This window comes from Vanessa tameamea, chromosome 3 (assembly GCF_037043105.1).
Source record: "Vanessa tameamea isolate UH-Manoa-2023 chromosome 3, ilVanTame1 primary haplotype, whole genome shotgun sequence".
NCBI classification, from domain to species: domain Eukaryota; kingdom Metazoa; phylum Arthropoda; class Insecta; order Lepidoptera; family Nymphalidae; genus Vanessa; species Vanessa tameamea.
This window is the reverse complement of record NC_087311.1, coordinates 8,800,606-8,813,960: the sequence shown is the minus strand read 5'-3', so window position 1 is coordinate 8,813,960 and position 13,355 is coordinate 8,800,606.

Genomic DNA, 13,355 nt, shown 5'->3' with positions numbered 1-13,355 from the left:
AATCATTGAATTTTTTTTAAAGTTTTTACGAAAATACAGAAAATTGTTGCTTAGTTGCTTTTATTAATATACATATGTAAATAAGCTAATGAATTTCATTCGACATGCAGGTTTCCTCCTTATGTTTTCCTTAACACACGAGCAAGAGGTGAATTATAACAATTAAATAAGCATGAAAACTCATTTAATTTTTATAATTCAACTCAAAACCCGGGTTTTAAGATTAATTTCAGGCCCGGTTTAAATAAAATCTTCGTTGAAAGTTTCGAGTGATTAAATATTATTTTTATTTAGTTTTTTTTGTGCATATAAACTGAAAATAAATTTTAATACTTCACAGTCGTTTCTATATCATTAAGGTAAATTAACTTAAGTCTAAGAAATTACCTTAAAATATGTATATTTAATAGTAAGTATATTTTCAATAGGATAATTTCAAAACGTATTTACATCAAGTAAAATTCCAGCTTGAACATATAAAGCGACCTCTTGAAATTCTCTAAATATTGTAACACAAGCGTATGAACAAGGTGCCCTTAATTAAATTTTAGCTTAAGCAGTTAAATACCGGCGACGCTGCTAAGCAATGGCGACAGCGCAATGTCAACAATTTTCGCAAAGACATTCCCGGGGTGTTTCGCCTCGCTACGCTTTGATAACTCTTTAGAATAACTCAACTTTTTCTTAGACATCCGTGAGATCAGAGCTGCTAAATACCCCTTTAAAGAAAAATATGCAGTACCCTTTTTGTACAACATTCTTGCTATTCTACGTTTGAAGCAAGCAAGATATTTAATAAAACGAAAATAACTCGACTTCAAATTCTAGTCGCCAGTAGCCAGATCAAAAGAAACTTCTTTAAATATCTTACAGTGATAAACTACTTACATATAGACAATAAATTTATATAAGTATGTGTATTTAACAAGGCCAATAACCACTGATTCTTCTCAGTAATAAGATATAATTTACTTTTCTAAACAAATAATAACCTTACGAGAACAGCCAACATTATGCTCAGCTTTCCGTCGGTCACAATACTGTTACGTACAAGTACTATTTATTTATATTATATATAATATTAATACTATATATACCAACCATTTTAGCTTTTATACTTTAGGTACTATCGTGACATATCTTATATTCACCACCCTCAGACCTCAACTCACCCAAACCCGGTGGAAAATGTTATATTTTTACCGGTTTGATATTAATAATAGGTAGTTTTACTGTTAATAAATAATTCATAAAAAAAATCAATGTTATTATTTAAAGCATGTTGCTAAAAACCTGAAAAACTATTTTGTAAATCGTTATAGTAAATTAAATTTTGGTTATTATTAGTATAAAATAATATAAAACTATTTCAGAATTTAATCTCCGCATTCATTTATAATGTTGTTTTTATTCTATGTTTGCTGTATAAAGTTGAATGAATAAGATGAATAAATTATGATATTTTTAAAAATGAGTGACAATTGTACAAATTTTTACAGAAATCAAGCATTAATTACAATATACCTGTATATATACTGGTAGCAGGACTTGTATATGCCCGGGGTAGTAACACCTCACACATCAATTATTCTACCGCAACACAGCAATAAAAATTATAAGCAAGCTATGAACTATTTATAGCTTTGGCTGTGTTCTGGTTTGAATGGTCAGTGGGCCAGTGTAAAGAGGCACGAGATTATTTTGATGTCGATCATTAGACATCGTGGTTGGTGGTATATTGACGATGTCAAAGGTCTTCCAGTACTATTGTCTATGTTAGCTAAGTGAAGGTGTTTGTATTATTAAATAATCGATTTGCTCGTTTGTCCTCGTAGCTCGTGCGTTGGTTTTTTATATTAATAATTATAAGTGAAGTGAACTTTATCAAACTTGTAATACATAATTTTGGCGAAACAGATATAGTTGACGAATTATGTAAAACGTCTTCAGAAAACGTTAATATGTTTATAAAGTATTTGAATGTTATAATATTCATTGAAAACATTATCTAAAAATATACCGAATAGGAGGTAAACGTATAAAGCCGTAAAGTTATGAATTCAAAGGTTTATTTGTACCGCAGAAGCAGCGTGAAATTCTTAAATTTATACGATTGTAAAAAGCTTTTCATCCATCAAAGTCGGGCTGAAAATAAATTTTAAATCGACATCAATGTTAACAAATTACTTGATAAAGTGTCCATAGTGATACTTCAAAGTCTGTCCCGCCCACCTGCCACGTTTTTGGTCCAACGGGCGTGGTCGTACTGTAGGCGGAGCTTGTTTGAAGGGCGTTGGCTCCGCCCACCGTGCGCCACGCCCATCGGTTGTTATCTCAGTTTCATGCGAAACGTCGCATGGAATGAATCTCCCGAGGATCGTACGGACAACCTTAAAATAGTCTGTGCTGTGAGTAAAGTTAAATAGTATATACCTACTTAACTTTACTTAACAAAATAATTTTACTCATTACGTCTTTTTATTAATTGTACGACAACTCAAATAGATTTATAAAGTACACAATTAATTCTTTTACTTTGATTTAATAAGCGTTCATTTTTAATATTATCTGTATGTCGCGTATAAATTATATTTGATTAGAATATTGATAAAGATTACGTTATTTTTAAATCACGCTGATGAACTGGTAATGAGGTAACAGGAATTGCCATTCAATATTCTTATCATTTAGATTTATTAAATCTGTAAGCATTTAACATTGGTAAATAATATGTTCAGAAGCGACTTGACGTCTTCTTAAAAGCCACTAAACATATAATGACTCTTTTTGCTTTAAAAAGTATTTTTTAATACATTTAGCATTGACTCAATCAGCATTGGCGCAGAGTGACGGACCTTCTCCTCTACTGCAGAGACCGCCTTGGCTTTGCAGTAGGAAGTTTCCAGACTTCAACGTTTCACTTACCTCTTAAGTAATATATTGCAAATTTAAATTTAAAAAAAAAAAGTAAAATCAGCATAGTTTACAGATATTGATATACGCATGTGTTAATAAAACACTGCTACAGCACACTCACATATAAACATATTTTGAAATATTAGCTATATATTTTTAATGGATAAAATTTGATTTCATGATTTGACAGCATAAGTAATAACTTATCTATAACATAGTTATTGAAAAAATATTCTTTTTATAATTCAGGATCGACAACCTCCGCTGTACTTTAAATATCAATGAGCAAAACTTATATGTGTAATTTCTATAACAGTTCCTTTTGAATTGAAACGATGTTCCCGTAATAGCACTAGTGCTGTATAAAAATACAATATTCTTTATTTAAATAATATGTTAAACAGAGCATAAGCGGAGAGCTCTCAGAGAAACTGTAAAATTATTCAGACTGGAGTGGAGTGTCCGTACACGACTCATTTCCATAACGATTGTTTCATTACTCTTTTCATAATTTTCCAGGTGCGAGATAAAATTGTAGTACGATTAGAAACGAGTGTGTTTATTTTGCTTTTAATTATCAATCACTGGTTACATATAGGTTGCCAGTATTTTAATTAAATTAATAAAATATAAAAGTAAACCGGATACCTAATTGTAAAAGATAACATCCGTCAACTTTTTTTATGGTATAGGTTGGCGGACGAGCATATGGGCCACCAGATGGTAAGTGGTCATCACCGCGCATAGACAACGGCGCTTTAAGAAATATTAACCATTCCTTACATCGCCAATGCGCCACCAACCTTGGAAACCAAAATATTATGTCCCTTGTGCCTGTAATTACAATGGCTCACTCACGCTTCAAACCGGAATACAACAATACTGAGTGCTGTAGTTTGGCGGTAGAATATCTGATGAGCGGGTGGTACCAGTGATGTTATTTTCTCTGTCATTCTGTTCTTAATGTCCTGCAGCTGTATATACACTGGGTTATTTTCCATTATGTTTAAATAGGAATACAGTACTGCTGCTGTTTGGCTTTAGGCTGCTCAACCATCACTAAATCTACATAATCAGCCTGTAAATTTCCCACTGCTGGGCTAAGGCCTCCTCTCCCGTTGAGGAGGAGGTATGGAGCATATTCCACCACGCTGCTCCAATGCGGGTTGGTGGAATACACATGTGGCAGAATTTCGTTGAAATTAGACACATGCAGGTTTCCTCACGATGTTTTCCTTCACCGCCGAGCACGAGATGAATTATAAACACAAATTAAGCACATGAAAATTCAGTGGTGCCTGCCTGGGTTTGAACCCGAAATCATCGGTTAAGATGCACGCGTTCTAACCACTGGGCCATCTCGGCTCTCTAAACTAAATCTACATCATACATATTTTATATACGTTCTATCCCTATATGTATATAGTGCCCGGTCCAGGATAAAAGCTAAGACCTCGATGTCTAAAATCTTATAAGATAGTCACTAGACCAACGAGGTATACAGTTAATTAATAAACGTCGATATAACCACTGAATTTAATTTGAAATATAAAAAAAATATAATTAAAATTGAGCAGAAATTGATACGACTCATAATATAAAAAAAATATAATTAAACGATATACTAAGATTCATAAATTAATATGAAGTTTTTCTTTTCTATTAATTTAATCAGTAAAAAGTCGGAAGATAGCAATCGGCGGTCGTATTTCACTTTTAATCTCCAATGATTAATTAAGACGCTGCCGAGGGCCGCGCGACCAAGTATACATCATAATATTGTCTTGTCTGCATTTCATTATCAGACAGGGATGTATTAAGGTTCTATACATTAAGATTCAAAACTACAAATTGTATTTTATTCACCTAGACTTTGTGCAAGCCCATCCACTCCATAACAGGAAATTAGTATAGCTGTGTTCAAACAATGGTTTAATGAAAAAGAGAGCCATTGCAATTTGAGGTACCAGAAATATATATGTGGTTGCACAACGCTGATACGAATAATGATTTATACTTTTGAATAGCAAGCACTAGCAATACTAAATACTTGTTTTTAAAGCTATCATTCTAATATTATCCCGATAACAAATGAAATAGAATTGCGGAAAAGCTACTGTGCGTGGCTAATTGAATATATATTTTTGAATTATTTTGAATAAATAAACCTAACCAAATTTTACTTGTATAAAAATATTATTTCGTATGTATTCGAGGTTCTAGCATTTTAACTGTGATAATGTTACGTGAAATTAACAAAAATTTAGCAAGAGACTTTATTTAGTGCACAAGTGTTGTATAAATATTTATCTTTAGTCATAAACTGTCACGATCCAATGGCACCGCGATTCGACCTGGGAGATGAGGAACAAAAGTTTCTCGTTTTTAACCATTTTTAAAACTTTTTTTATAATAAGTAGCGGATTGGCAAATGTCAGGTGTCTGTTGGTAAGCGGTCCCCAGCGCCCATAAACATTAACGCTATAAGAAATATTAACCGTTCTCACATATCCAATGCGCCACCAAAATTGGAAACTAATCTCTTTACACCGGAACACAATAATACATAATAATACTAAATATTGTGTATGTATAACGCCCTGTCACCAAGTTAATTAGTTCTTACCTCATGTAGTATAAGTTAGCTTTGGGACCATTAAATAACTGCATACAGTGTAAGCAGAGTCCGGCCCTTGATAAGAAATTAGCAAAAGTAATTCATTAACCGCTCGCAAAGATCCTAAGTCCCTTATTTCGAGCCGGCTCCGCTCAAAGTATTTTTTAATTCTGCCGCATTACCATTGTCTGCCGTGATTTATGGGACGCTGTACGCAAATAGACCGAGATAATGGCCTTTTCACACCTTAATTAAAAATGCTGCTTAATTGATGAGAAAACGTGCTTAAGAATTCTTATAATTAAAGAAACAGTTCTTTTGCTAATGGTTACGTCTTGTCTGAATTTGGGTTTTGTTTGAGGAAACTATACTTTACTATAATATTATTGTAATGGTCGAATGCAAGTGTTATTGTCATAAATATGATTGTATAAAACATTATGACCTATAATATACCTACATTTGTTTTTTTATTATACATAATATATCAGCATTATTAGAAGATTTAAACTATGAGTTATTGGTTGCTCTGCAGATTTATGCAGGTGACAGATTCGGATTACCCCATGATGTTATATTTAGCTATTAATAAGCTTTATTTTTCCCTTTCATAATTAAAAAATATAAAAATAAATGTAATATCGACGATAAAAAAAAGTTTTTAATGTAGCTGTTAGTATGTCTTATTACAGTATATTAGTATTTTGTTTATTGTAAGAGTTGTCTATTGCGGTGAAAGCCTTCTCCAAATTTTTCTATACAAGCCAGTATTTTATGCGATGAGTTTATCCGGATTGAAAGCATGATCCTTAAGATCACGTGAGACATCTCAGCTCTTATAATATAATGTAATATTCCTTTCATGTTATTATAAAATATAAAAAAAATAATAAAAATAACCTTTCAATTCATATTATTTTAACATAAAATTATGTACCTATATGTTACATATTCAAATACTTGTTATATACTAATACTATAATCGTGAAATGCATTAAATCTTTCGATTATATAAATAGCTTTTACACTTTCAAAAAGCGAGTATTTATTAGGACGTTAAACTTCACCTCTATAAACTCAAAGCGGTAGGTTTATGGCAAGCGATATAAGGTCGGTCGAAACCCCACTCATTCACCTTTATCTGAACGGCTTCAGCTGAAAACTACGACGATATACTGTTTAGTTTACCCTTAATTATTAATAATGAAATATTAATTTTAATTTATAAAGCAATTGCTTTTATTTATTTAAAAATCTTCATAGACTAAGCGTCTGCGCCCTGGTTTATTGTTATTACTATTGCAAAAAAAAATATTTAAAAATTATTTAACTATTTACATACCTATAAATATGTATATGGAACCCTCGGTCCACGAGTCCGACTCGTACTTTATTAGGTAGGTAGGTTTCATTTGAATAGTGACTTTTAGGTTTCATTTATTTTTAGTTGGTTTCTTTTTAGTTCGTAATTAGGTCTGCAGGTTAAAGTTGAATAAAAATGATCTTGAACCTAACCTCCACTAGATGGTGTAATATATCATATTTAAGTAGGATTATATAAACACATTTGAATTATAATTTTACATATAATATGCTATTAAAATCAAGTTACCTCGTAATACGACCGAGGACTAACTAAACTTAGAAATAAATCTTTTATATAAGTTTTCGTTATAAAAAAACTGCTTGAAAATCACTGAATAGATAAAATTGCCCTTTTATCATCTCGATAAGCTTGTATAGAATAATAAAGAATATTCTAGCTGGAGAGTTTTTTTTTAAATCTTTAAAAACTCGACGAAAATGTGCCGAAGGAAGTAGAAAATTTAAAACATTTTTTTTTTAATTATTTTGTTTATTATTTTTATTCCAAGTATGAATTATATCTCGTCTGTACGTTAAACATCTCAGTTTCATATTCGACATTAATCACCAGTGCCGGCTTTTCAGTCCCATCGACAAACATAGTTTAGTAAACAGCACTCGAGCTGTGTTCGTTCCTGCATTCTAATTGTCGTATTCAAAGTGGACCGCCGATTTGCCGCCGGTTGCCGACACAAGCGCCCTCTGAAAACTCTAATTACGATAAATGATGTTTATAATTAAAATAACACTCGTGATTCTTGGGCCACGAATCAAAGCGACAGAATAGCTGATGCATAAACACGCCACTTCACTTTGTACCATTTTTCTGTGCGCCTGCATATCTCTTACTGTATTTAGGGTTAAATTTTTAAATTAAAAAAACAATATTTTTTTTATTAAATAAAGTATATTAATAAAGACTTTAACTATTCATTTAGTATATTATACTTACAAAAATATGAAACTAGAACATTCAACTTTGTACCGTGTTAAAACTCATTAAATTTAGCTTAGAAGATTATTAAATGATACAATTATATAACTCTATCAGAGTCAATGACTCCTTGGGTCGTTTAAAATCCCAACAATTTATTTATTTAAATGATATAAATTTAGCTGATTTTCATAAACGTAACATACACGTCAAGACCCATATCAAGTGATCAGTAAGTACAGACAGGCTGCCTGGCCGGGGCGCGCCGAGACACGCACGGCTTAGCACGGAGAGCATCTAGTTGGGGCTGTGAGAATACTAATTAAGGGCTCCACCGTACAACGATACTAGTGGAATTAGCGCGTTTTATATTTTGTATAAGGGGTACCTGTAGATCGCGAAATGTTTGAAAATATAAATACAAGCATTGCGACATTTACAGAAATAGAAGTTCAGCTGGTTAAAACATTTGTTTTATATAATAAAAATTAGAAGTTCTAGATATTTTAATTACAAAAACAAGTAAATACTTACAATTTTTATTCATTCAATTATGATAAGGTAACTAATTACCATTCAATGAATATTATTTATTTAATAATTTTAAATTTTATTGAGAGACAGATGTTCTTCAAGAACCCCGCAATGATCGTACCATCTCTCAGCTTTATAATATTGTACAATAACACGAAGCTATGAGATTTAATACCAAAAAAGTAGTACGCGGTCAATTTTCGATTATTACGAGTAATATTCTATTTATTACTGCAGTAGCTTCTTTGCAAAGTTATCATCTGCTGTTAAGGAGAAGGTTTAGAGTTTATTTACAATCACAAAATTAACATTACCTTAAGAAACAATTATGAAGAAAGTGAGACGTTTCTTAAAAAACATTATAATCTTGCATAATAAATCTATAATCGAATGTGATGAGTGTAATATCCTCATTAAACATTGACTACAATACAGCACGCAAACGCACACACAAACACATACATATATACATACTTTTACTCATACAAGCGTCCTTTCACTCACATTCCATGTTATGTAAGTTCTGATGTATTATTATAAAGTGTAAAATGAAAGGACTTTTTGTTTTTAACATCTATACTAATATCATATAATCTTGGGAAGAAATTGACTCCCGATACACGCCTGACATTAGCTTGAGATTCAGGTCTGTCATCGAAATTAAAATCACCGAGATTAGTGGTGGTTTCAAATAAAAAATAGACCCATTTTCAGATACACATATAGCAACATTGTGTGTGTTGATTGATAGATTTTTAAAGAATTTAACACAAAGTAGGGAAACGAAAATTCAGTGGCGAGTGCCCAGATATTAACCCGATTATTTTCGGTCGAGGTTCTCGCGTTGCCGCCACCAAGTCATCTCCGATCATAAATTGAGAGAATAAAAAGAGGGCGTAGTAAATGATTTTGATATTTTAAAATGAATATAATTTTCAATTGACGTGATTAAGTTAATTTAGTGTATGTGTAATCTTTAAAAAATCACTTAAAATTACTTATAAAGACATAAGTTATGTATAGAGTTTCATTTAGTTTAGTTTTTACAGCATGGTGTATCGTGTGATAGACATAACAATCAACATGATTAAACATGTTAAACTGATGAACAAAAAAGTAATACAGTATTAAGACCAACATTTAACTTGGTTTCTTCTTTAACCGACTTCATATGCATACTAATATTCCTTTCCAGTGTAATCTGGTTCTAGACCTAAGCCCTGCACGAGATTTCCATAACACGACATGTCCAGTCCAACAATCAGAATACATTCTGAATCGGAATAACGACCCCAATTTCATGTTTATTTGTAACCTTTGTAAACTAAATTAGATTATTAATAAGATTATTAATAAGCAAGAGAAAAAAAAAACATATTTAATTGGTAAAATCATTTTGTGTTTCCACATTTATTAAAATAAAATTCGGCAAACAAATATAACACTAGGAAGCCAAACAAATATATTACGTTGTATCTGAAATCACTTAACCAGCAATAATTAACTTTATTTACAATTTGCCTCTAGGCTATTGTAAAGGTCGGTGCATACTTACCATATCATTTCCTAGCGTACCAGAAACTATGATAAAATTTGTAAATTTGTGTTTGTTTAGGTTGATAGTGAAGCGTTATTATGTTTAAAGATTGTTGGGCATAATATTAATAAAACACTGTTTAGGTCCCGATTTTTCTTTTAAGTGTTTAAAACTCATATTTGGCGTAATTAAAAACTATTGGTTTAATTTATTAAACTTAGATTATTTTTCCTCTTAATTTAGTATAACATAGCCTTATTTTCGTTGGTTTCGCCGGATGTGTAATTAAAACCATCCTTTACTGATTTATCGCGTCCACAATTTATTCCTTTATCTTTGCAAGGACCACTAATATATCTTTATTCAGTCGCTGTTCAGATAAAATTAGCGAATTTGTTCATTCTCCAGCGCCCGCCCAATTTCCCTTTCGGTCTGTTTGTTTAAAGGGTTAGACTGTAATTCACGTTTAAGTTATTTACGACGTAAAAACTTGTTTCGTGTACTTTTTTTTAAAGGAAATATGATATTTATGTTTGTGTAGTCTGCGCACAATTTTAAATATTAAGAAATATGAAATTTATGTAATTTATTATACAAAATAAATATTAATGAAATTCGAAAATCAAATATTGATAAAGCACGAGTTTATCATAGTAGAGCGTTCGATATAAGCACACACGCGAAACAACCGTATTCACGGAGACTATTACTCGGGAGTAATAGCATTAAATGCACCGTTAATAAATTTAACAGGCGATTTATTAAAATTTTCATCAACCGAGCCATGTCGGGCTCGTGGCTCGATAAAAAGATTAATAATTCACAAGTTTACGGTGTTTAGTGAGGCTTTGTTGCATGGTGGCGCGTTATCGCGCGATCTCGAAGTGAAATGGCAGTGTATAAAATGCATCTAAAGAGAAGGTTGGCGGTCGGCTCGTGGTTATGACACCTAATATACATTTGGCACGCGATTCCGTGCGACTCGACTCCACCGTGTTAATGGTTTGGTGTAACGCTTATGCGGTATTGGCGTTATGTGATTGATTGCATTACTAGCGCGGAATAACCTATTGTCTATTAAAATATAAATATATACCTATTTAAAGTAAATAAAATCTAAATAAACTGTCATATGTGTAGATACATATGACAGTTAAAGCTAAGCTTATAAGATAAGATAAGAAGATGATTTCGGTACTTATACTAACAATATAACATTGTTTTTAAATATATTAATTAAACTTATATTCTGTTTAAATTAAAAAATAAAAGAAACTCAAAAATATAATATACTAGCTTTTGCCCGCGACTTCGTCCGCGCGGAAGTCTACTTCGTCCGCGTGGAAGTCATAAAACATAAAATCCCCTTTTTCCCGTGTCCCCAGCAAGCATGCTTGCAAGCTTCTGCGTGGTAGTTGGTAACTGGTTGTCGCAAAAAATATTTGGTCTATACCTTTTTCTTATAAGCAATATTTTTTGTTTTTTTATTAGGTGCCAATAAAATATAAACAAATTGGAGTGGGAACTGACACGTGAGCAAGCCACATAAAACTGTCCATGAGGGAAACAATTTTCTCCCAAATCGACGCCAGTTACTTTTAAAGTTTGCCCTTGTGACTTATTCATTGTCATCGCGAAGCTAACTTTCAGGGGAAATTGAAGATCCATGATTAAGCTGCATAGTGGCTCTTGAAGTGGTTCAAAAGCGTCAAGTGGAACCTTCCCTCCACTGCAACACATACCAGCATTTTCCTCTTTCCACTTAAAAGCATGACACCATTGGCATTTATGTTCCATAGTCCCTATACATACAGCTCTATCAGATTCATAGGATAACTCAAGATCATATGTCAGTCCCGACAGTAATTTTGTATTCCATGTTTTTGCTTTATTATTTTTACGATATTGAGACTGAATATTTCTTCGTTCCTCTAAGTGGGTATGTTGATAGTTAGCAACTGTTTGACGATGTTCATTGGGATGTGAGGCCTAATAATTTTACCAATTCACATAAACTTCCATATGTTGTGGTTTTCATGTCGTCGTAATATTCATTTGGTGTAGAATAGTTGTCTCCATTTGCAGCACACGACATAGCCGAAAATTCCATCCAGTTCTCAACAAAAAGCTAACAATACATTGATCGTACATCCCTAGCTTTGTCTTGCGTTCCGAACATCAAAAAAGATAAAGCTCTAAATAAACAAGCAGCATCCTTTCCAATATCTACAACAGTATGAGGTACATTTCCTCCATTAATAATCAAAATTTCTTGAATCATTTTAACGAAATGCAGTGACACGATTTTATTCAACTTTAACCTGCAGACCTAATTACGAACTAAAAAGAAACCAACTAAAAATAAATGAAACCTAAAAGTAACTATTCAAATGAAACCTACTTACCTAATAAAGTGCGAGTCGGGCTCGTGGACTGAGGGTTCCATATACATATTTATATTTATGTAAATAGCTCATAGATCTACCAAAATGCTTGAAAATATTTTCCTTTGCCAAATTTCAAGTCTCTAGGTCCAGTGGTTTAGGCTGTGCGTTGTCTGTCAGTCACTCAGTCACTCAATCACTCAGTAACGGAAGAGTTTTATATATATTGATAAGATTGATATTATAACGTTGAAGGGCACTGAAGTAGATTGAAGCATGTGTCCGATTCAGAGAGTGCATTCACCTTGTAAGGAAATAAATCTCTAATTTAGATAAATGCTACAAATAAATAAAATATAATGGCTAAGTCAAATGTCATCTTTCCTTCTAATGTCAGACAATAGTTGCCGAGAGACTTTTGTACTCATTGTATAAAATATTGGTTAAATTATTAAAGTATTGAAGTTGATCTACCCCAGCACCATCTAATGGCGAATTACAACAAATTGCATAGCTTTAGAACCTAAAACAAAACATATATATGTCAATTTTCATAGCGATCGATCAAACAGTGTCAAAGTGCATTCATGTATATCAGATAACCGACATTCATTTTTGTGTATATGATATTGTATAACTTTTTGATATACATATACATATAAAAGATTAATTATATTTTTATATATAGGTACGTTATTGAATTTTATTTGTATTTATTTTTTTAAAGACACTGTTCGTCTGCGAGTATACTAATATAATGAAGAAGTAAATTTGTTTGTTTGTGTGTAGGAGGTAATCCCCGGAACCAATGGTCCAATTCTAATCATATTTTACTTACTTTAAGTTATATTATTCCTGAGTATTATAGGGCATAAATTGTATTTATATTATATAATTTTCTTTATTCATAAATGGACCCGTGCGAAGTCGGGACGGTTCGCTAGTATTCGATATCTTAAAGAAGTAGAGACGCTCTTGACTAACTCCTCCTCCTCTAAAAAGACCACCTTAGCTATTTACATTTTATTAGAATAAGTCGTATAATCTAATAAATAATTAAAATTTCTT